This window comes from Rhinatrema bivittatum, chromosome 2, assembly GCF_901001135.1.
Source record: "Rhinatrema bivittatum chromosome 2, aRhiBiv1.1, whole genome shotgun sequence".
Lineage (NCBI taxonomy): Eukaryota > Metazoa > Chordata > Amphibia > Gymnophiona > Rhinatrematidae > Rhinatrema > Rhinatrema bivittatum.
Window position 1 is genome coordinate 128,138,354 of NC_042616.1, and position 25,261 is coordinate 128,163,614.

The 25,261-nt window shown below is 45.0% G+C and overlaps 1 long non-coding RNA gene across 1 annotated transcript in view; it reads left to right on the forward strand.

The window, feature by feature from the left end:
- LOC115086046 overlaps nt 1–24,271 on the forward strand; it is a 44,357-nt gene extending 20,086 nt beyond the window's left edge. Inside the window, exons 3-4 of the long non-coding RNA XR_003855033.1 lie at nt 3,122–3,217; nt 23,695–24,271. This is a non-coding gene — a long non-coding RNA (uncharacterized LOC115086046). The remainder of the gene's footprint in view (nt 1–3,121; nt 3,218–23,694) is intronic.
- The last annotated feature ends 990 nt before the right edge of the window (nt 24,272–25,261 follow it).

Below are 25,261 nucleotides of genomic sequence, written 5' to 3' on the forward strand. Positions count from 1 at the left end.
GGCTTGCCTGGTGCAAAAGTAGTGAACCTCTCGTTTCACCTAGATAGAATTTTAGAAAATGCTGGGGAGGAACTGTCTGTCATAGTAAATATGGGTACCAAAAACATAGGAAAGTGCAGGAGGGACAGAGAGTGACTGTATATTTGAACATATTACAAATATTTTCAAGTCATTTTAAGCAATGCTGTGATACAGGGATTAAGTAGACAAGATGGTGGATATCTTCTTTTTATTATTTGGGTAATCTCAGTCTAGGAGACAATGAAAAATTGGTCCCAACTCATCTCATCTGGGCTCATAGAAATACTAGTTCAAACATTTTACAACAAAACATTTCACATAGTTTAGATATTTTGCTTAAGAGAAAAATCATTGCAACTGATATCCTAAATTGTTAGGAATAGTATGTGAACTCGGACCCATGCTAGTGAGTTGCTTTTACTATATAAAAATGTTCTCAGGAATTGTTTGCTGCCATGATGCATTCATGAAAATAAGTTTGTTTTTTTTTTTCAACAGTAACACTAGATCTGTAAATATTTAATTGTAGTCTATATGCCTCAAATTCAGAAGAATTTGCATATTTATGCCAGTGATATTCTGGCTGATGGTGAAAAGTACGCTTGGTGATCTGAAGGAACTGTGTAAACCATGGAGCATTATTTTTTCATTTATAATATAGTTTTAATGGTGCCAGCTCATCAGCTATGGCCTCAAGAACATAATGTCAAATGTAATAGTCAAGTCTTCCTTTCATATACATGACACATTTTTCCTTGAATTTATCTGGGTCAGTATGTCCACGTTTTTCCACTGTTGTAAGTTTGGTATTAGGTACCTTTTGAGACAATGCCTTAGAAACCAGGCTAAATTAAAAAAAAAAAAAAAAAAAGTCCAACCATGGGATAGTCTCAACTTTAGTATTAACCAAGTTACAAAGAACAAATTCAAACTATGGTTCACCTTATGAGTGGGGAAGTTAATCAATTGCTCCCAGCCAAAGGCAGCCCTCTCCACCCAAAAAAACTAGTGAATGACCAAGCAGCAAATCGTAAATCATAGGAATCTTTTTAGAAATGGATTGAGCATTAATAAGTATTTTTTGTCAGTGGTCATTACTGTTGATAAAATTAATAAAAGTAATGATATAGATGGCAAGGCACTTCTTGAGAGTCTGGAGTATTGGGTAATAAGAGTAAGCTGAGGGACTATATCTTCCTTGTCCAGAGATCATGGAACAGGTGTTCCTGCAACAGAGTTAATTTGTAACTGTTGCGCAGGAGGTGGACCCTTGGGCCGAGGTGGGGTTGACGCAACCTGCAGGGCAAGCCCTATGGGTCCCCACCATCGGCAGGTGGAACTGGCTGACTGACGGAGGCCGGCTGGAGCTTCGCCAATACCAGCCCTCATTCCCCACAGGTTGAGCCCTTGGGTAACGGGGCCGACTGGACTTAGGTGGACCTCCGTCCGAGGTCTTCTCAGGGACGACGAGGAGGTCAGCCAGGGGCCAGCAGTGGTAGTAGAAGTAGGTGGTCTGATCTGGATGAGACGGAGTCCCAGAGACCCGGGCGCCAATGAGAACAAGAGGCAGACAGAGGGTGCCCGAGTAAGAACAGGCCGCAGCCTGAGAGGCCAAGTCCAGAGTGAAAACAATTGGAGTGTCATAGACCAGGCTGAAGTCAGGGCAGGCAGCAGGCAAGGAAGAGTGACAAAACAAGCGTAGGTCAAAAGCAGAAGTCAGCTGTAGAATGGTCAAGCAAGGCAAAGGTCAAACCAGAAGATGGGTAGAATCGTAGTTAGGTGAAGCAGTGGTCAGGGCCAGGAGACAATCAGTAGCCTAGTCAGACGAAGCAGTAGTCAAAGCCAGGAAGTCAGTCAGTCAGCATCAAGCAAAGTAGACATAGAACACAGACGAACGAGGAACACAGAGGAAACGCAGGAATAAGCAACGGAGCACATGACTAGCGTGGAGACCTGTTGCCAAGGCAGGGAAGCACTGGCTGGGCCCAGCCTTAAATACCGGGACCCTGTGATGTCATCATCTGGGGCCACGGATTGGATTCCCCGCCATAGCCCCTTTAAAAGAAAAACTGATGCGCGCTCCTAAGGAGGGGCGCGGTGCGAGTTGGTGGTGTCTCCCCGTGGACCACATGGGGAAGCCTGCCGCAGAGCTGGGACATCCGCTGCAGAGCTGGGAGCATGGGGAGTGGCCTGGAGTCTGGGGCAGCGACCCACGGCCGCAAGAGAAGCAGAGCCAGGTGCTGGAACAGGTGAACAGGGGTAAGAAGGCCTGGCCACGGGCCTGCTGTGGCTGGCACATGCAACAATAACCCAGCCATTACAGGAAGAGGCAAAGTCAAAACCAGGAGCCTGACACAAACAGCATGACACTATGTCACTGAGTGGCTCTAAGTGACACTAGGGGCCAGATTTTAAAAGGGTTACACACTTAAATTAAGCGCGTAGCCCTTAAAAAAACCCCCTGCGTGCGACGAGTCTATTTTGCATAGGCTCAGCGGCACACGCAAACCCTGGGTGTCACGCGTAAGTCCCAGGGCTTTGCTAGGGGGGCGTGTCAGGGGTGTGTCGGGGGCGGCGTGACGTTCGGGGCATTCCTGGGGACATTCTGGGGGGCGTGGTACCGGCCCGGGGGCGTTCCGGGGGGGCGTGACCGAGGCCTCCGGACCAGGCCCCAGGTCGGATGATGGTGCGGCAGCGAGCCACCGGCACAGGTGAGTTATGCCTGCTTCGAGCAGGCCTAACTTGTGCGATAAAGGTAGGGGGCGGTTTAGATAGGGCTGAGGGGTGGATTAGGGAGGGGAAAGTGCGGGGGGGTGGAGGGAACGGGCAGGGCTCGGTGCACACAAGTTACACAAATGTGCACCCCCTTGCACCCCGGATTTTATAAGATACACGCGGCTACGCGTGTATCTTATAAAATCCAGCGTACTTTTGTTTGCGCCTGGTGGGCTAACAAAAGAATGCGCGCGCGCTGTTTTTTAAAATGTACCCCTAGGTGTGCACAAAGGGGCACACAAAGGGGCAAGCTCCTTTGTCTGTGTGACAGAACTGCATGTATCACCTCAGTTTCATCCTGGTTTTCTTAATGCCCCACACCTAGATGATGTCAATGGGTGCAGCAGCGGTGTTCTGGGACAGGAAGGAATTATGGAATGCTGGACTCCAGTGGCAGATGGAGAAGACTGCTCATAGGCAGGTAGGTGTAGTGGAGTGTTTGTTTCACTGGACAGTTTCAGAAGTCCTCAGGGCCTTGAAAGATTTTTTTCCCTCATGTCAGGGCAGGGGACATAATAGCATTAACTTCCAGGTCTCAAACAGGAACAACTTGGTCTAATGGTATGTGGATAAGAGAAACGTCTAGAGGAGTTAGGAGCAGCCCCTCATCTGGAAGATAAAGGGCATTACTTTACCTTTCTAGCAATGCCAGTGTCATTACCTATCACAGATGGTAAACTCTTCATTGTCCCAAACTAAAATAATTTTGCTATTCTGCATGGATTTACAATCAGTTCTCATGTAATATTTATTCACTGAACAAACTTTCTTTTGTCATAAAGTTGGTGAGTTCTCCACATATTTCCCTCCAGTATTCTACAGCAGGTAATAAAAATGCATTATGCACCAATAGTATGAATTATTTGCTCAACTAGCAATACTTCTACTTACCAATAACAGTAAATTTTCCATGAGGCACTTTTTTTTTTTTTATTAAAAGCTTTCAGCTACATACCTTTAATATCCAATCTAGCTTTATTTGTATTCTACTTTTGCAAAACTGCTCAAAGCATATTATTTTTAGTCTCTATAGAATATGCCAGTTATTAGCCTCTCTGTACACCTGCCATCTGACCTTCATTTGGTTCTACACTTCTGTAAAGTAAGACTAAAGGGCAGAATAAAACACCATCTATGGTGTCATTAATGTTTCTTGCTGTAATATAATCAACATTTTCTGTAACCTTATCAAGACTCACACGAGCCCTTCACCTTTTACTTTTCCCATCCTATGATTGCCATCAAGCCAGCCTGGTGCAGGCATTTAGGAATAACAGCAGATAAGCTTCGCTAGAGAAGTTTCTGAATCTAGGAGGGCCAATTTTTAAACCCTGTTTTATGGATATGTTTGACCTATGTGGTGGGAATGAAGGACATATCAGAAAATCTCATTAACATACATGGGCTTAATAAATTATTTTTTTCCAAGATAGGACAGAAAAATGTAGCATATTACAACTGAAAATGTGGGCTCAGCATTTCAGATGCAGAGCTATTGGCCATCTTACACTGCTTACTCTAAGGAACAAATCTGATCAACTTGTTAGTGAACTTTCAAAGATAAAGCAGTGTGGCTGCTATGTTATTCCACCTGAACGCACAGAAATAAAGTTTAACAAATACTATTTAGAGAATATCAGGTGCTATATTTATATTGGACTAAATATATTTCTTGACTAGACTTTGAGAGCTAAAACTCTTCTTCAGGTTGAATTCTGACGTGAAGAGAAGAGTTTAAACTCTCATAAACTTATCAAGAAATGTATTAAGCTAGTCCAATTGTGGCATCCCTACTGGGTCTGGCCACTAGATGCCACTATCCCTGTCCTTAGAACACACTAGGTAGGAGCCATCCATCCCTTTAGGCCCTCCCACCAGGAGGCTCTGGATTGGGTGATTCAGGGCTATTTGAGGCAGCCATTTTAAAAAGCCTGGGGTTCAGTTAGAAAGAGCAGTTGCAGGGTAAAGATGTATTTTTACACATTCTGGCCTTGCGCAAAGGAGTTTTTCTTTTACCTCACCGTGCACTCCCTACCAGAGAGTCCTTATAATTTACGGTGAGATAGACTTTTAAGCCTCTCTACAGGGGACCAAACACCTGTGAGCCTGCTCTACTCACTAGGTAGGCAAACACCAGTGATGGATCCTGCTGCCAGAGATTGTGATGGTAGAGAAGCTATCCAGATTAAGATTTAAAGTATTTTTTGGAGTTAAAGAGTAGTAGGGGAGGTTTTTGGATCCCCCTTCCCACTGGGATTTCAGCGCAGGAGGAATAGCCTGGTCCTCTGATCTTTCCGTAAGAGAAATCACCTGAAGGAGCAGCCTAACCAAAGGAAGAAAGTACAAGAGAAGGTGATCCCATCTGGATTTCCACCTAAGGAATCAGGACTGGCTGGGTGTCCATGGTAAAGGACATCTCTAAAGATAGGATTTTTGCAGTTAAAGGGAATCCTCTCACTAGGATTTCACGGGACAGCTGCTGGGAGAGTATGCGCATTTCAAATCACCATGGGCTCTACCCAGAGGTCTGTATTAAGAACAACTTTCTACACAGAAAGAAAAACCCTTTAACTACTGTCAGATGTACACTCATCATTTTGTACAAAATGGACTTTAACATTATGAATCAGTTAACTCTATTTTAACCATCAAACCTGGTTTTATTTAATTCTTATAGCCTCTCACCTCTTGGGAAGCACCTAATATACAGCGCGCACACACACTGGCGACCTTCTTATCATCTGGGCCATAAGCGAGAGCTTCTCCCCATAAAAAAGAATTCCCCCTAGGGATTAAGAGTCAGCGTGGGAGTGAATAGTTAGCCGGAGCAGTCCCGAAGAAATAAAATAGATTGTGTGCCCTTGGAACTTTACACACCCCACTAAGGGTTACACAATAAAAAAAATAAAAATATATATATTAGAGATGTGAATCGTGTGCCAGATCATCTTAACGATCAGATTCGGCTGGGGGGGGGGGGGGGGGGGGGGAATCTGATCGTTAAGATATGTGAATTGGAATCGTTTCCGATTCCAATTCACATCGCTAATTTTTTTTTTTTTAGGGAGGCCCGCGCCGCTAAAAAAAACAACCCACCCGACCCTTTAAATTGACCCCCCCCAAAACCTTTTAAAATTACCTGGTGGTCCAGGGGGACCTCGGGGGGGGGGGGGGGGGCTCGGGGAGAGATCCAGGGGGGCCTCGGGGAGAGGAGAGATCCAGGGGGGCTTATAGAGTATAGTATAATAGGGGCTGATGAGTAAAGATGGCCGGCACCATCTTTAAAAATGGTGCCGGCCATCCAGTGCTCCTACCATGTGACAGGGGCCGGCCAATGGCACGGATACCCTGTCACATGGTAAGGGCAAAGGGGCATTGGCGCCATTTTTTTTTTTTAGAACAGCTGATGCCTGGGAACGGGAAATCTCTCCCCGAGGCCCCCCTGGATCTCTCCTCTCCCCGAGGCCCCCCTGGACCACCAGATAATTTTAAAAGGTTTTGGGGGGGTCGGGAGGGGGGGTCGATTTAAAGGGTCGGGTGGGTTTTTTTTTTTTAGTGGCGCGGGCCTCCCTAAAAAAAAAGGGTCTGGAGGGTGGGGGAGGCTAAGGGGGGTCGATTTAAAGGGTCGGGTGTTTGTTTTTTTTTTATCGGGCCATCGGCGCCATTTTAATTAGTGGCAGCCAAAATGGCGCCGATGGCCCGAGAGCGGGAGATCGCGCCGGGACCCCCCCCACTGGACCACCAGGTAACTTAACATTTTGGGGGGGTTCGGGAGGGTGGGGGAGGGTAAGGAATTGGTTTTAAAGGGTCGGTGTGGGTTTAGGGGTTGTTTAGGGGCATTTGTATTGTATCATGCACTCTAACGATTTAGAACGATTTTAAAATTATCTGACTATAATTTTAATCGTTCAAAAACCATTCACATCCCTAATATATATATATATATACACAGGTACTTCCCTCTCACAGGGGGACACCTTCCCAGGCCTGAGGATCCCTGAACTGCACAACTGCACAGTTAGCGAGACATGGGGAAGTTCTGGGTCCCATGGAATGCATGACCACAGAGGTTACCTTACAAAAAATACAGTCCTCTTTGACTTGTGCTCCAAACAAGAAAATGTTTGCTTAGAGAGAAAAAAAAAAAGAGTACAGTTCAGCAGTCACATCAGCAGGCACAAAAATGGTCCATACAGTTCCTCAACCAAAGAAAAACCAACCTTTTTTTCTTCAAAAGTAGTTTCACCATGCACAGTTCTTGTGCAAAGTAAGCCAGGCTCCAGTAACTCTATTCTTCCCACAGGCACTCTGTTGTTCAGCACAAAATCAAACTAGATCATCGTCTCTTCCCATGTTAGAATATAGACCATCTCCAGTGGCCAAGCAAGGGTCACATCTTTATAAAGTTTGATTTTATGGAGAAAGGTGGTATATTACTCCAAATAAACTAAAGTGGTTTACATAATGAAACAATAAATAAACATATAATAAAGATAGCAAAATATACAATCAAACTAATTAAATAATGCTCTCTAGGTTCATTTATTAAAAAAATAACTCTCTCAAATATAAATGTTAGAGTTAATATTTCCAAATTGCAAAAGAGGCTGAAGCAGGGGCAGGATCTCATTAAACAAATATCCAGCATACAGAAAGAAGGGAGAATAAAATTAAGTGTAAAGTGCTTGGTCCACCATGTTATAGATATCACAGTAAGCTGAGCGATGGTGAACAAAGGAGCAGAGTTTACTCCTCACCTTGAAGTAAACCACCTTTAGAGGATGTTGGTGTAGGAGCTGATCTTCCCGTTCCTTACATGTGCTCTGAAGGAAAGTGTTTGTTTGATCCAGTGTCACCATCAAGTAGATAACATTTGGGTAGTTGGCCAATGGGATTCCATCCCAAGCATTTAACTTCTGCTTGGCTTCTTGATGCTGTGTATTAGTCAGGCTGACACAAAGTTGGCTTTTACTATTTTGACAGGTGTCCCAAACAGAACCCTGCACAGAAACATAACATGATGGCAGATAAAGACCATACAGCCTATCTAGACTGCTCATCCACACCAACTATTCACCTGTACAGCACTCCATCAGATATGGGACAAATACAGAGGATGCTTTTTAAAATTCAGATACTGTCCTTGTCTTCATCACCTCCACTGGGAGACTGTTCCATGCATCTATTACCCTTTCTGTAAAGAAATATTTCCTTAATTTACTCCTAAATCTACCTCCTTTTAACCTCATCCCTTATTCTAGAGCAACCTTTTATTTGAAAGAGGGCCACCTCCTGTGCATGGAAGCCTTGGAGGTATTTAAATGTCTCTATCTCTCCATCCCACCTTTCTTCTATCTAGGGTATACATGTTTACATTTTCACAGTTGTCCTCGTATGATTCAGAATGAAGATCACTGACAATTTAGTAGCTATCCTCTGGACTGACTTCAATCAGTTATATCTTTCTGAAGATGCGGTCTCCTGAACAGCACACAGTATTCCAAATGAGGTCTCATACAGGGGCAATATCATCTCCTTTTTTCTGCTGACCATTCTCTCTATGAAGCCAAGCATCTTTCTGGCTTTTGTAGTTACATTATGCACCTGTTTGTCCACTTTAAGATCAGATACGATCATCCCTAGATCCCTCTTTTCTTTCATACTGTTGAGACCCCTTGGTGGCCCTAGATCCCTGCATTTTAGTTAGATAGCTAGGAGGGAGATAACAACATCCCTAATGCACTTCCCAGAGGATGACTGAGATGGTTGAATCCCAGTCCACAAAGAGGGGCGCTAGAAGTGGAGAGTGTGGCCATTTCAGTTGTTTTTTTGAACTGTGTGGAGCTGGGTTTTTTAACCTTTGTGCTGGAGTTAGGACCTCCTGGCCTAGAACATAAGATATGCCATACTGGGTTAGACTAAGGGTCTATCAAGCACAGTATCCTGTTTCCAACAGTGGCCAATCCAAGTCACAAGTACCTAGAAAGTACCCAAACATTACATAGATCCTATGCTACTACTACTGGCAACAAGCAATGGCTATTCCCTATTGATTAATAACAGTATAAGGACTTCTCCTCCAGGAACTTCTCAAACCCTTTTTAAACCCAGCTACACTAACTGCTGTGACCACATCCTCTAGCAGTGAATTCCAGCTTAATTGTGCATTGAGTGAAACAATTTTCTCCGATTTTATTTTAATCATGCTACTTGCTAACTTCATGGAGTGTCCCCTAGACCCTGTATTATCTGAGAGTAAATAACAGATTATTTTTCTTCCTTCCTGAATAGATTGTAACCTGGAATAACTATATGCCAGTCAAGATTTTCCATGTACCATGCCCTTTCTGGTTAACCAATCGATTCAATTAGAACTAGCTAATATTAAATATGAAGAACTGCCACTCATACAGCCTAATATTATTTTTATCAATTTTTTAAAATTGCTATGCAAATACATTTTCCAGTTCCAATTTACATAATCTAAAAAGTCACCCTGAATGCGAGCCCATGATATATAGTCCTTATGTCACTCATTAATATTGCAAAAATACTTAGCTCTGGTTGATATCAATCCATTTGGTTTATTTATTTAATTTATTTTGATTTCTTATATAACAACATTCCTGTAAAGAATACAGATCACACCGGTTTACAGTAAAACAGAACCTTCGCTGGGAGGCGATACATAAAACATTAGAGCATTATAACATTCACAAACATTTCGAGGAACAAGGAACATTTGCGAGCTGAAAGAAGCTTCAACGTAGTGTGAATAAAATACATCAATATAGTATAGAAATAAAACAATTGGTTAAGATGCTTGGATTAGGGGGTAAGAGAGGAGGGAAAGAATGGCAAGAGAGGGGTGGGAGGAAGGGTAAGGGGCAAGAAGGATCGAGGGGCAGAGCATACGGCAGAAAGCAGAGGAGGAAGAAAACACAGATGAGGCCTGGGAGGGCTATGTGGAGAATACGGCGTGCCCATTTAACCACTAGTCTTAGTCCTTAGTAGGGGTGTGCATTCGGATTGACCGCATTAGTAAAACGCAACTCATATTTTTTTTTTACTTAAAAAATTGATTCGACATAAACGATTGGATTTCCCACATATCGAACATAGATATGTTCGATATGTGGGAAATCGCGATTGTTGAGCCAAAATAAAAATATAAACCCCCTCACCCTCCTTAATCCCCCCCCCCCCCGACTTACCACAACTCCCTGGTGATGGAGCGAGGAGTGAGGACGCCATTTCTGCAATCCTTGGCGAGAAGCATGTGACGTCGGCGGCACGTCGAGTGACGCCGGCGTCACGTGATTCCCGGCTCGTTCGCGCCGGACGGCTCGTTCGGCCCAAAAAGAACTTTTGGCCAGCTTGGGGGGGCCTCCTGACCCCCTCAAGCTGGCCAAAAGTTCTTTTTGGGCCGAACGAGCCGTCCGGCGCAAACGAGCCGGGAATCACGTGGCGCCGCGTCACTCAGACGCGACGTCACGTGATTCCCGGCAAGTTCGCGCCGGACGGCTCGTTCGGCGCGAACAAGCCGGGAATCACGTGACGCCGACGTCACGTGATTCCCGGCAAGTTCGCGCCGGACGGCTCGTTCGGCCCAAAAAGAACTTTTGGCCAGCTTGAGGGGGTCAGGAGGCCCCCCCAAGCTGGCCAAAAGTTCTTTTGGGCCGAACGAGCCGTCCGGCGCGAACTTGCCGGGAATCACGTGACGTCGCGTCTGAGTGACGCGGCGCCACGTGATTCCCGGCTCGTTCGCGCCGGACGGCTCGTTCGGCCCAAAAAGAACTTTTGGCCAGCTTGGGGGGGTCAGGAGGCCCCCCCAAGCTGGCCAAAAGTTCTTTTTGGGCCGAACGAGCCGTCCGGCGCGAACGAGCCGGGAATCACGTGGCGCCGCGTCACTCGACGTGCCACCGACGTCACATGCTTCTCGCCAAGGATTGCAGAAATGACGTCCTCACTCCTCGCTCGATCACCAGGGAGTTGTGGTAAGTCTGGGGGGGGGGATTAAGGAGGGTGAGGGGGTTTAATTTTTTTTTTTGCACATATGTACATATACCCAACTCATTGGATTTTTTTTATGTCCATATTGGCCGCAAGTGGGACCCCCTTTCGGACATAAAAAATATGAACATAAAATTTTGCTCTGCACATCCCTAGTCCTTAGTCCATGTTCTAAGAGTGGCGTCAGAAAGATCTTGGGTTTCCGGGGAAAGCTTGACTGAAAAGCCAAGTTTTCCCAACATGAAACCATGTTTTGTTAAATCTGTACCAGGGATCTCCTACTGCTGTTCAGGCTCACAGGCAACTGTCTTCAGATTAATTTTAAAAATTCATTAAAAAAAATAGCAATATGGACCTTGATCCTAACGTCAGCCTATAGAATTATTTTATTAGGCTATATGAGTGGTGGTCCTACATATTTAAATATTGAATAGTTCTAAATGAATCAATTAGTTAACGAGGGGGGGGGGCTTTGTGGGTTGTTGGACATTGCTTCCTGGACAAGTATGGAATATTGAGGGCTTATTATTTTGCTATCCATGTCAGCCATTACATTTATTTCATCTTATTCCATGACTGCTTCTAGATTTGGGACTTTATATAGCTTTCCAGATGTTGCACATTTTTCCCCATTCCTATACAAATAGTGTTTAATGTTTTACTTATCTGAGGACTTTCACGTACATGAGGGCTTTGTTCACCCATCCTCGATGATCCAAGTTTAAAGCCCTCCTCAGTAGGTTTGCCAGTCTCACTGAGGAGTTACTTTGAAAAGATTCTGGGTTGGGGCGTTCACTTAACTTACACTTGGGGTTTTGTAATATTTTAATAATGGTTAAGTGTATTGTTTAGAAAACTATTGATGGGACAATTCTGTGGAACAGCTACTAGATGGCACCATGTAGGGTAAGGTTATACTATGCATGTGCATTTAGGAGACTATGGGATGAATGGTAGTAGAACTCTATTTTCTATCTCCACACAAAGATTTAAGAGGTTTTAGGAGAGAAATCCTCTAAGGAGAGTGGTTTTTAGACTATATAAAACAGTCTGAAGTTTTGCAGGAGGAGTTGGACTTGGGAAGAACTCACAAAGCATATGGGGTGTTGGGGTACCTCTCCCTAAAAAGAGAACTCTGCAGGGACTTTCCACCTCAAGGAGAAAGGACCAAGACTGGAAAGGTGTTTCTCCTCATGGGGAAATAATCAGAGGACTTGAGTCCTCCGGTCTTGAGTCTTACATAGAAACATAGAAATGATGGCAGAAGAAGACCAAACGGCCCATCCAGTCTGCCCAGCAAGCTTTCACAATCTTTTTTTTTTTTTTCTCATACTTATCTGTTACTCTTGGCCCTTGGTAACCTTTTGGTTCTATTTCCCTTCCACCCCTGCCATTAATGTAGAGAGCAGTGTTGGAACTTCATCTAAGTGAAATCTCTAGCTTAATTAGTTAGGGGTAGTAACTGCCGCAGTAAACAAGCTACACCCATGCTTATTTGTTTATGCAGACTATGTAATTCAGTCCTTGTTGGTTGTTGTCTGTATATAGATCCACTTTTCTTCATTTCCCCCTGCCGTTGAAGCAGAGAGCTATTCTGGATATGCGTGAAGTATCAGTCTTTTTCCCTTGCCATTGAAGCAGAGAGCTATGCTGGATTTGCATTGAAAGTAAAGTATCAGGCTTATTTGGTTTCGGGTAGTAACTGCCATAACAAGCAAGCTACTCCCTGCTTTTTTTGTGAATGGAAATCTTTTTTTCCACAGAGAAGTGTTCTCAGGTCCCACAGTCTGTGGAAGAGTGAGAGGTGAAGAGATGATGACAGGTTTAAGTTGAGGAATTGGGGAATCCCTGCCAAATATTTCTGAGTGTTCTGGGAGGATAATGTGATAACTCACATACACATAGCCAGACATGGAATTGACAAAGAATATGTCTTACCTACAAGCCATATTTATTTATTTAACAGCTTTTTTATACTGGTATTCGTGGGTACATCATATCGGTTTACATAGAACTATGACAAAAACAAAGAACAGGGGAGGGGGGGAGTAAAACGAGAAAAAAACAAGGAAGGTGTACAGGCCAGCCTCAAAATTGTCATAGAGCCCTGATTGCCTAAGTATTAAGTAATCGGGCTCAGCTCCCGGGTACCTGCCACCACGTCCAGGACGCGCATTCCAGCGTCACAGACCACTTGAACGTTCAGGGAGTTGAAAAGCTTTGTTGTGGTACGTCTCCTCCCTCTGACTGGATGGAATGATGGCCAGTTGATAGCTCCGACAACATTGGGAAAGTGTGCAAAGGCATAGCAACCTCTCTTCAAGTCCAACTCCTGCCGGTCATGAGAAAATTTGATGTGGCGATTAATGCGGTCAGAGACAGCTTCGATGACCTGGCCGAGACAGCGTGAGAAAGTGGTTTGAGACATCTTCCCCCCCCCCCCCAATACTCCCGCTGTGGTTTGGAAGGAGCCACTTTCCATGAAATGGAGGGTGGCCGAGAGTTTGTGGCTGGGGACAGCGTGGGACCCTTGGGTGACCAGATCGAGATCCCCTCGGATGTCTTCATATAATTCCTGGATTGCCCGAGAGCTGAGGCAGTACCTGTTAACCACAAAGTCTTCTGACACGCCCAGCAAGGAGGTTTGCGGAGGAAATATATGCTTCCTGTATCTCCAGCGCTGTGGCGCCTGCGTGCCGGATGCTGGAGTGGGCCCTGAGCCGGCGGCACCAGAGCACTGCTGGTACTTCCTTTGGAGGCCTTGGAAGTGGCCTTGGCTGCTGTTCAGGTTGTTATTCTTCCACGTGTTGTCCTCTGCGGCAAGCCTGGCGAGGCATCAAGTATGAGTGTACAAGTACACTTGACACTCACAAAATGCCTTTTAGGGAGGTTGACCTGGTAAAAACAGGCATTTTTATTGGTCCAGGAAAGCCTGATAGGTGTGTCGGTAATGTTTGCAGTTTTTATTGTGCTCAATACGTGCCGTGATAATAGCGCGGTATGCGATACCGGTACGATAATTACTTTTTGGCCCTTAGCGCCAAGAAAAAAGGTGAAGTTATTACCCGTGATAAAAACCTATGATAACGTGCAATACGTATCGCACGCTGCGCTACCGCCCCCTACTTTACATTAATCTCGCCCAAACTGTCTACTTTAATATTCTAAATCTGCATAAGCATTTTGAAATATGCTGTTTATCGCATACATTACGGCATTATAGATGCGATAATGGCCTATTGCAAAATGATGAATGACCCCCCTTAGTTAGCTGCATATGTTTATGTGGCTGACTTTAGGACAGTCAATGGCATGACCAGAGTTAGCCGCATAAGTTAAGTGGCTACCTCTGAATATCAGAATTTATTTATTTATTTATTTATTTATTTAGCATTTTTATATACTGAAATTCATGTAGCAGAGTTACAAATCAATTCGGTTTACATTTTAACATTAACATGCATGTAAGAATGCTATTACATAGAACAAGGAATATATAACTTGGAACAAATAAACTGGGAGACTGTTATCACCATATAACATGAACAATAAATAGTATGATATTTTTGTGTAACAGGCTAGACAATAGTTAGACTTGTAATCATCTAAACAAAAATTAGATAGTGCTCAGACTAGACAATCTGCGAGTTGATAAGCTGCTAATGCTAACTGGAGTGATGATATTGGTGTATTCTGAAGGAGACATAATAACTAAGGAAGGAAGTGAGTAGTGGTAGGTTATTGGCATAGATTGAACGCTTGCTCGAACAGCCAAGTTTTGAGTCTCTTTTTGAAGGTGATCGGGCATTGTTCCTGTCGGAGTACAGGGGGTAACGAGTTCCATTGTTGTGGGCCTGCTTTGGATAGAGTTCATTTATTTAAAGTGTATTTAATGGCTGGGGCAATGAGGGTATTCCTGTAAGCTGTTCTCACCGGTCTATCGGGAATAAGAAGTCGAAGAGGGATGTTGAGTTCCAGTGGGATGAGCTTGTGGATATATTTGTGAATGCTGGTGAGGATTTTGTAAGAGATTCTGAACTTGATCGGGAGCCAGTGTAGGTTTTTCAAAATGGGGGTGATATGGTCTCTTTTGTTGGTTTTTGTAAGTATCCTGGCTGTGGCGTTTTGGAGGATCTGTAGGGGTTTTAAGGTGTTAGCTAATTAAGTTAATTTGCCACTTAACTTGTGCGGCTAACTCCGCTCCTCTCTAAAATACCTCCCACCTGCTTCTGAAATGCCCTCGACTTATGTACCTATGTTCTAGCTGCATAACTCGTTATCTGTCTAGAAATTAGGCACATAAGTCTTTTAATATGCCAGTTTTGCCATTTAGACATTACTTTTCAGTTATCTGTCTAAATGGCTTTTGAATATGGACCTCTTTATGATGACTGTTGCCAAGAGGTCCCACTACCATTACCTCCTCAAATCAAATCCTGCATACCACTAAGAATTATGTCTAAAATGGACCAGCTGCTCCAAGAAGCAGTCAATTTATTTCATCTAGAAAATGTATCTTATTAGCAGGCCCTGATGTGACATTTACCCAGTCAATATTGGGGCAATTTAAATCTTCCACTTTTATTGTGCTGCTAAACTTGTAAGCTTCCCTAGTTTCTGTTAGCATTTCATTTTGGCAGACAGACAGTAGTAAACCCTCACCACTATACTCTTCCCCATCACACATGTAATTTCCTCCTGTAAAGATTCTACTATCCATGTCTCCTGCAGGCTTTTTATCCTGTTGGACTTTGCTATCCCTAACATAAAGCACTCTCCCCACCATCATGGAGTTGACCCATCCTATCATCGAGAGATAATTTATTTGCTGGTAAATCACTGTCCCATTAGTTATCCTCTTACCATGTCTCTGAGATGTCAAATCTATCTCTTCATTCACTGCTATGCATCCTAATTCTCTTTACTTTTTAGACTTCTGACATTTAGCATACAGATATTTTAATGTACATTTTTAATTTGTATATACAAGTTTCTTAGCAGTTGACAGGAATAATTTTGAATCTTTTATCTATATCTGTCCTTTACTTATAGACAAATGGGCTATATATGCTTTTATTGGAAGCTCTCTTTTGGGGTGCTCTAATTCATCTGTTATATTTACTCTCCTTTGAAGATACCTCCCTCTGAACCATGCTGTGATGAATGGCATGGAAGTAAGTCTTTGGTGCTGTGGCATAGTTGAAGCAGTCTCTTAGGTGAACATATGTGGCCTACACTGACAGCAGGCAAATGCACCCTGAAGCAGGACAGACTGGAGCTTCAGCTATACCAATCGCTTCCCCTGCAGGTTGAGTCTTTGGGTTCTGGTGACCGGCAGGGCTTAGTGGGTCTCTAGGGTGATGAAGAGAGAACAAAAAAGTCCAAGGACATACCTGGGTCAGGAGAGGCAGCAGACTGGCGATACCCGGAGGCAGGCCAGGAAATTGAGGTGGGCAGCAAGCAAGTGTAGTCAGGTATAAGGCAAGAGTCAGGTCCAGGCAGCAGGCAAACGTGGAAAGGTCCAAGACTAAGGTCAGAACCAGGAGAACAGGCCAAGGAAGGACCAGGACCGACAGACGCTGGATGAGACAGACTGGGCAAGACAGGGCTGAGTGAGGCAGGCTGGGCAAGGTGAAGCTGGATGAGAGAACATAGAAATGCAGGAACTCAGGAACAACACGTTGTGGACAAGGCATGAGACCCATTGCTGAGGCAGTGGTAGGCAGATTGGGCCATGCTTAAATTTTGAGGGCCTGCTTATGTCATCACTAGGCACTGCTGGACTTTTACCGCCACTGGCCCTTTAAATACAGATGCAAGACGCGCGCATGCATCTATGGAGACCCCAGGGAGGAGCAGGATGATAGTGGCTTCAGAGCCACGTCGAATGCTGGGACCCGTTGGATCATGGTGGCATTCCTATCACATCAGGAGGGTGCAGAAGGTGTTGGAGTGAATCGGAGAGAGTGGCTGCTCACAGGCCTACTTTGTGGTGGGCCAGACATAACATATGCACTGTTGAACAACTGTTGGTTTTTCTCCATGTTCTAGTTTAAAAGCTGCTCTATCTCCTTTTTTGAAGGAGATTGGTGCCAGCAGCTTGGTTCCACTCTGGTTAAGGTGGAGCCCATTCTTTTGGAATAGCTCCCCCTTCCTCAGAATGTTGCCCAGTTCCTAATAAAACTAAAGCCCTCTTCCCTGCACAGTTTTCTCATCCATGCATTGAGACTCCGGAGCTTTGCCTGACTTTGGGTTCCTGCGCGTGGAACAGAGAGTATTTCAGAGAATGCTACCCTGGAGATTCTGAATTTCAAGTTTCTATCTAAAAGCCTAACTTTGGCTTCCAGAGCCACCCTCACACACCTTCCTATGTTGCTTGTCACCACATGTATCATGCCAGCTGACTCTTCCCCAGGTGTCTTGTGAGGTTCGCCACCTTCACACCAGGCAGGTAGCTTATCAAGCAATATTGACATCCACCAGCCATCCAGCTGTCTACATTCTTAATCAGGGCTGGCGCAATGCACAGGGAACCAGCTCCGAGGAGTCGGCAGCCTGGGTCCACCGGTGGACGAGATGGAGTGGAGGCTGCAGGGCTGCCCAGAAGACTCCAGCCTGTGGGCAGCCGAAGTGAAAAAAAAAGCCATAGGACACATAGCAGGCTTGCTAAACCCATGCCTTATTCAATTAAGGGGAAAAAGAAGCACATCCTCTGCACGAGCTGGCAGCAGGAGCAGCAGCAGCATTTGGGTGGCATAGTCTCCTGCTGCTGTGGGGTCAGTCTCGTGAGAGGAGCAGCGAGATTTCCCAGCTCCTACCGCAAGATTGGCTCTGCAGTGGTGGGGACAGGGGTGGTGCCACTTGGGTGCTGCCCCTGCTCCAGCTGCCAGAATGTGCGGGATGAGGGAGAAGCCCGACACTAGTTAACTGTGTTGGGGAGTCCCTGCACTTGGAGTGGGAGGAGGAAAATCCTGGGAGTGACTGGGTGGGGGAGAAGCATGAGGAGGGGGGAGGAAGAAGGTGATGAAAGCATAGGAAGGGGAGGAAAGAACAAGGGATGGAGGGGAGGACAGAGGCAGAAAAGGGGGAAGATGTGGAGTTAATGAGGAAACAAGGTGAAAGGGGAATCATCAGATAGTAAGGGTGAGAGGGAGGAGAGTCTCTGGAGGGATGGGGTGGGGAGGAGCTGAGGTAGTGTGAGAAGGGGAGGATGGGAGGTGGGGGATGGGGGAAGGGGGATGAGAGGTGAGGGAAGGAGCTGAGATAGTGAGGCCGCGGTCTGTCGGTGGACCCAGTCTATCTGTCTGTCCTTCTGCTCATCCGCCAATGGCCTAAGTGGAAAAAAGGCTTTGGGCTGCCGAAGACTGCATCCCACCAGCAGCTCAAGTGGAGTGAATGCCACTTTGTGATTCTGACCCGATAAAGGCCAAAGTGAAGAGAGGGGCCCAGAGTTCCCAAGGGAGCAATTGGAAGAAAAGAAAAAGGTGAAGACAGCGTGTGTGTGTGTGTGTGTGTGTGTGTACGCGCATGTTTGAGAGAGAGAAAGAGAGTGTGTCTGTGTGTGTGCATATTTGAGAGTGAGAAGGGAGAGGGTTTGTGTGCCCGCCCTCCACCACTAATATGGAGAGTGATATCTATTTTTTTTAACCCATTTTGGCTGTTGGGTGTTTGATGTGTCTGTTTTGAGGTATTTTGCTGGTGTTTGGGATATTAAAAAAGAAAATTTGAATGAGTTTTTAAATATTGGATGTTTATTCTTCAGCTGTCTTGAAATATTTCTTTTTGTTATTGGTATGGTTTTACTATTATGATGTTTTATATTTCTTGATTTTGATGTTTTGTGGGGAATGGTGATGTTTCTGTTTTTGCATTGTTGCGCTGTGGACAGCATCTGGCACCAGTTCAGTTTTTGTCTGCACATGTCTATTTCTACTTTGTGGTCTCTTTGTTCTGTTTTTGTGGGGGTCTGATAGTATTTTGCATGTGTGGCAGAGGTGAAGTGTTCTGCTGGTGTGTGGCAGCCTTGCTTGTTTCGTTTTCCTGGTGGGAGGTGTATTGGTATTTTGGGAGCTGCTGATGCATTTGTAGTGTTACTTTTTCATGGGCAGGATTGTTGTTTGAGCACTGGCAGATGGTGCCGTTTTGGCATGGGTGGTTTGCTGCGCTGTAGTTTGCTCATGGTTTTTCTGGGGGTCTGGCCCATATTCAACATGTGCTGCAGTGGGCTTGGTGGTGTGTGGGTGTTTTTGCAGGGTTTTCTGGTTGGCACCAAAGCAGTGCATGTAGTTGTAATGTACAGGTTTTTGTGGAGATATTTTCACATTGGAAGACTGTACTCTGAATGTTATTTAAATGCAAAATCTGCTAGTATAGTATACAATTACAAACACACAATTTGTAATTGTGTGTTTGTAGAAGGCCAGAGTGGGAAGGGGATGCTAGGGCATCTAGTGCTCTTGCATTGGCCATGGGTACTGGAGGAGAGGGGGGTGGATCTGGGTGGAGAGGAATGCCAGATTTTAGGGTTTAGATTGCTGGAGGGAGATGAGTGAATCATGGGTGGGGGTAGCTCACTATTTGTTCACACGAGGCAGCAAAAAAGCTAGCACTGGCTCTGTTCCTAATGATCAAATCACTAACTATGATGGACGATTTAACCCTTCTTCCCTTGGTGCAAGTCCTTAGAAATCCATCCTCAGTGTGCGAGGATAATGCATCACCTGGATCACTTCCTACTAAACCAAGGTGATGCTCTCTAAGTGATCTTGCTTCTCCAAGGCAGCACAGAGTAGAGATGTGAATCGTGTCCTCGATCGTCTTAACGATCGATTTCGGCTGGGAGGGGGAGGGAATCGTATTGTTGCCATTTGGGGGGGGTAAATATCGTGAAAAATCATTAAATCGTGAGCCGGCACATTAAAACCTCCTAAAACCCACCCCCGACCCTTTAAATTAAATCTCCCACCATCCCGAACCCCCCCCAAATGACTTAAATAATCTGGGTGTCCAGCGGCGGTCCAGAACGGCAGCGGTCCGGAACGGGCTCCTGCTATTGAATCTTGTTGTCTTCAGCCGGCGCCATTTTCCAAAATGGCGCCGAAAAATGGCGGCGGCCATAGAACAACATGATTCCACGGCAGGAGGTCCTTCCGGACCCCCGCTGGACTTTTGGCAAGTCTTGTGGGGGTCAGGAGGCCCCCCCCAAGCTGGCCAAAAGTTCCTGGAGGTCCAGCGGGGGTCAGGGAACGATTTCCCGCCGCGAATCGTTTCCCGTACGGAAAATGGCACCGGCAGGAGATCGACTGCAGGAGGTTGTTCAGCGAGGCGCCGGAACCCTCGCTGAACGACCTCCTGCAGTCGATCTCCTGCCGGCGCCATTTTCCGTACGGGAAACGATTCGCGGCGGGAAATCGTTCCCTGACCCCTGCTGGACCTCCAGGAACTTTTGGCCAGCTTGGGGGGGGGCCTCCTGACCCCCACAAGACTTGCCAAAAGTCCAGCGAGGGTCCGGAAGGACCTCCTGCCGTGGAATCGTGTTGTTCTATGGCCGCCGCCATTTTTCGGCGCCATTTTGGAAAATGGCGCCGGCTGAAGACAACAAGATTCAATAGCAGGAGCCCGTTCCGGACTGCTGCTGTTCCGGACCGCCGCTGGACACCCAGGTTATTTAAGTCATTGGGGGGGTTCGGGAGGGTGGGAGATTTAATTTAAAGGGTCGGGGGTGGGTTTTAGGGGGTTTTAGTGTGCCGGCTCACGATTCTAACGATTTATAACGATAAATCGTTAGAATCTCTATTGTATTGTGTTCCATAACGGTTTAAGACGATATTAAAATTATCGGACGATAATTTTAATCGTCAAAAAACGATTCACATCCCTAGCACAGAGGCTGCCAGACTAGAGTTGGGACTTGGCTACTATGTCCCTGAAGGTCTCATCTCTATACCTCTCTGTCTGCCATGCTAGTCTCCACACTTGTTCTCTGAGAGCCAGGAGCTCTTTGCACTGGTCACACATGTACAATCTTTCAACAACTGGTAGATAATCATTCATGTGGCACTTGGTGCAAAAGACTGGAAGGCCCCCATCTCATTGCTGGACTGCTGTCTGCATCATAGTATTGTTATGTTCCTAGTTAACTTAGGTTGGTAAGGGAATAGTGATGTGTAAAGTTCTTTAAATTGATGTGATGTATATAATGTAAATTTGGCAAAGGCGTGCAAGGGGACAATTAAAACTATTGATAAGGCTGGGTAACTTCCTAGTTTTAGATAAATCCATAATTGATTATTGGTATGAAAATGTCTCTTGTCCTCTTAAATGCGATAAGTCTATAAATTAAAGAATATGCCTAGGGGTGGGTTGGAAGGAAATATTAGGGTTTGCTCTCCCAGAGGAGAGGAGTTAGCAATCTGTATGAGTGAACTCCCCAGAAGGGAGGAGTTAGCACTCTGTTATAATCTCCGTGCTACGTTGCAATCTGTTATGGTTCTGATGTCTGATGGATGGAGACACTAGATGAGAGCTAGCACTTTGTTATGCTCAGTTCCTGAAGTGGGAGGAGTGAGCACACTGTAGTAAATAGGTGAATCCTTGGGCTGATGGCAGGTGACAGCGCCCCCAGGAGGATATCCTGAGAGGGACCACTGGCTAGGCTTAAGTATGGAGACAGACACTTTTATTAGACAGGTTAGTAGAACCACCAGAGGTGGCAGTAGTGAGCTGGTATGCCCGGCAGGGCTGAAGTCCCTCAGATACTGGAACTGCGATCCCTGGGTTGCTGAGCTGTAAGGAGATTATAGATAGTGAGTAGAAAGGGTATGCTGTATACATATCCAGTAGAAGATGACAATCTCATATAGAATCATAAAGAGGCTCAGTAGCTGGAAAGAGTTAGGCCCTCGAGGAGCGAGTACCTGGTTCCAGGGACAGCTCTGAGAGAGCGGTGGAACTCAAATTCTAGGCAGTAGAGAATCGTCAGAGTGTTCAGGAACATGGGCCCTCGAGGAGCGAGTACAGATTCCTATCTGCAATCTGAAATAGAGAAAAGAGAACGAGGCCCCCGTGGAGCGGTACCCCTGGTAAGTCCGAGGAGGCAGAGTAGCTTGGACGAATCCATAGTAGTCTATAATTGACCTTGCTAACTCAAATAGTCAGCATAAGTGAAGACCTTTTATGTTGGACGCGGATGACGTCAATACAGGGGGACGCCCCTGAGGTTCACGCCCTTGCTGGTACATACTTTGGAGTGCGCGCGCACCCTACGACATCAGGAACATGACAGATCCGCAGCGTCGAGCCGGTCTGGGGACGCCGGGGAGAAGCGGCATGGAGACGCCATGGCAGCAAGCCGTCCATGAGGCCCGGAGGGAGTCAGCATAGAGGTAGAGAGGGTGGAGTGAGGGTGAAGAGCAGGCCTGAACGCAACAGGAAAGAGATACACTTAGAATTAACTACCTTTTTTTTTTCTTTTTAACAAACACTTTTAGAATTACCTCCCTTTCTTTTTTAATGAAGCACACAAAATAAAGATTTTGCTCCACAATCTCACTCTCCTCCAAACAAAATTGCCCAGTAAAGCAATGCTCACCAATCCTTTTCAACCACCAGCAAAATCTTCTTTTGCTCTCAATGCTCCCTGTAGTAAGATATTCCAGCACTAATCTGTACTGTGCAAAGTTTTGTACCTCCTGAAGGACACTGAACCATTTGGGCCCAGTTTGTGAAAAGTTGATCCCATAGGCACAGAATGAGAGAAAACCTCTTGATAATGCAAATCCTTCGTCTTATGAGCTTTGACAGAGTTGGGAGTTTCTGACCAGTGGGACTGTGTTGCCGTGATACAAGAAAGTTATTTGTTTAGGCCTTTGGAGGAAGACAGATGGTTGCATGTACTATTAAAGACCCGTATTCACCTCCCTGAAACAGCGGACCTGCATACCTTGTGTAGCCATCGGAAGATAGGCGCTAGGCACGGATTGGAGGAAGTTGGTAAAGAAAAGAGAAATGGGAAAAAAAATCCTCAAGTCCCTCATTTCACAAAAATCTAATTACATTTTAAAGGTTTTTATTTTTACTTGCCTCTCTTGAGTGCCCTGCTTCCCATTACCCTCCTGTATCTTGCTCCCATTATCGGAGCTGCCCTAAGTATTGATCTGACTTTGTTCTGGTGTGTTAGAGCTGCAGAAGGGAGTAGGTAACATGAGAAAGTGTAGGAGTGGATGAGGACCCCAGAGCAAGGTGCAGCAGCAGAGGATAGAAAGAAAAATCAATGCATTTTAAAAGCTAGAAAACAGGGACTTAGTGCTAGACTTATCCTATCCTAAGGTTCTGGTTGCAGTTTAAATTGCTCACATTTCACTTTCATGGTTATGTCACCGGGGCATCTCTGAAGAGAATGAGATATTTTGCATTTCACCCTCTCCTGCCATAAATGCCTGTATGCATTGTGTGGTGCAATGCAGAGTACGTAACACAGAATACCTGCATTTCACTGCTCTTCCTCCAGGCATTCTTAAACATGAGAGAGACCAATTCCAGTGCGAAATTTTAAATCAATATCCCAGAAGCTCTTTCCTATGTTAATGGCTACAAGGAATTTGCATGATAATGTGCTGCTTCAGTGGGAAGAGACAAACCTTAATCTTCCAGTAAGCTACAAAATGATATTAGCACATCTCTTGGTAATGTCCTGTACGAAAACTCAGTAGAATATTTAGCACATTTCATTAAAATATAAAAGAGGTGCTAATATGCTTCACCCTCAGGCATCGTATTAACTGAACTATTTGTTGGAACGGCTGTGGTACAGAAGTTAATCTGATTTTGCTTTAAAAGACTTTCATTTCGCTGTATGAGTGTATGGCCGCTTTGCTTCTTTTTCAGAAGGAAAGGCGAATCGGGAACATGAGCAAGAAATGCCTGCTGAAAAAGCCAAGTCTTCAGACACTTACGAAAGGGCAATAATTCCTTAATTGTCCAATGCTGCTCCAAAGTGCTGATGCAAAACAACGGAGAGCCCTATTGTGGGCTTTAACTGGCTTAAGCTGTGTAAATGAAGGAACTGAAAACAGATTCTCCTCCTGGGAATACAAAATACACAGAGTTGTGTAGCTATGAAGCTGGTCCCTTTAATACTAGGTCTTCCATTTTTATTAATTGAATAAGGTGAACTGTAGTGCGTGTGACTGGTAAGACTTTTTTGCTTTAAGACCTCTGACTATTGATCACATTTTTATTGGCTTTATCCTTTCATGTAGATAAGCACTTGGGGGTTATGCATGCCATATATTAGGGTGAGACTGGATGGATGTTTTAAGTGTTATAATATTTGGGATTAGAAGGAGTATGTATTTATAATGAGTTTAGTCAAGTACCTTTTATTTATTATAGTATTTATTCTTGTATTTTGTTTTACATGTGATTTTTTGATTTATTGTAAAATTGAATTAGTTATCCTATTTATTTAGATTTATATTCCACTTTTTGCAGCGCTGTTTTCAGGTACTGTAGGTATTTCCCTATCCCCAGAGGGCTCACAATCAAAGGGGGTCATTCTCTAAGGCTTATCGCGTGCAATAGCTTGTTAGGGGCAGAATCGGGGCGGTGTCGGGGCAGATTCCGCGATGTCTTCGCTGGTGGCGATAAAGTAAGAAACGTTATCGTCACCAGTAGTGCGCCCAATAGCACCACCTTTCATGGTGGCGCTATTGGGTGCGAAAGCCGGCAGCGATAACACCGCAGTGGGGCGATGGCTGCTGGCTTTTGCAGGCCCGCCCCCTGTTTCGCTGGATTCACCATTCTGCGGTAGAATGGTGAATCCAGGCCTAAGTTTGTACCTGAGGCAATGGAAGATAAAGTGACTTGCCCAAGGTCACAAGGAGCGACAGCAGGACTTGAACCCTGGTCTCCTGATTCTAACCACTAGGCTACTCCTCCACTCCATATCCTACTCCTTATCCTACTATAGTTTACCGTTTGGAATGGGGGGGAGGGGGAGTCTGGGTGAAGAAAAGAGGATTGATTTGTATATTTTATTGGTTTTATACTTATCACTGTGTACTTCAGTTGTACCTTAACCAGTACCTTAACCAGTGATTGGGTGAAAATTTTTTTTAAATAATTAAGCCGTCAATATGTCTTCATTAGTAGATACTCATTCATTTCAGACCTGTAACACAGATGAAATGGGAAGACATAAGCTTTATATCAGGCACAAAATTAATAATCTCTGGAGAGTAAGCTTCTGCCTTCTTTTGCTCAGATAAAATCTTTGGAGTCAATTCACCCATTTTAATGCCAGAAAGAAGGCTGAGGCAAATAGTCAAGAAGGCCAATAAATAATAATAATTAAAAAAAAAAAGTGGTATTTATAGCTAGAAAATGGGCTGTACAGGATGAGTGAAGTGGGTCCCTATGAGTATATAGTGAAACGGTTTCTGCCTGCCCTGAT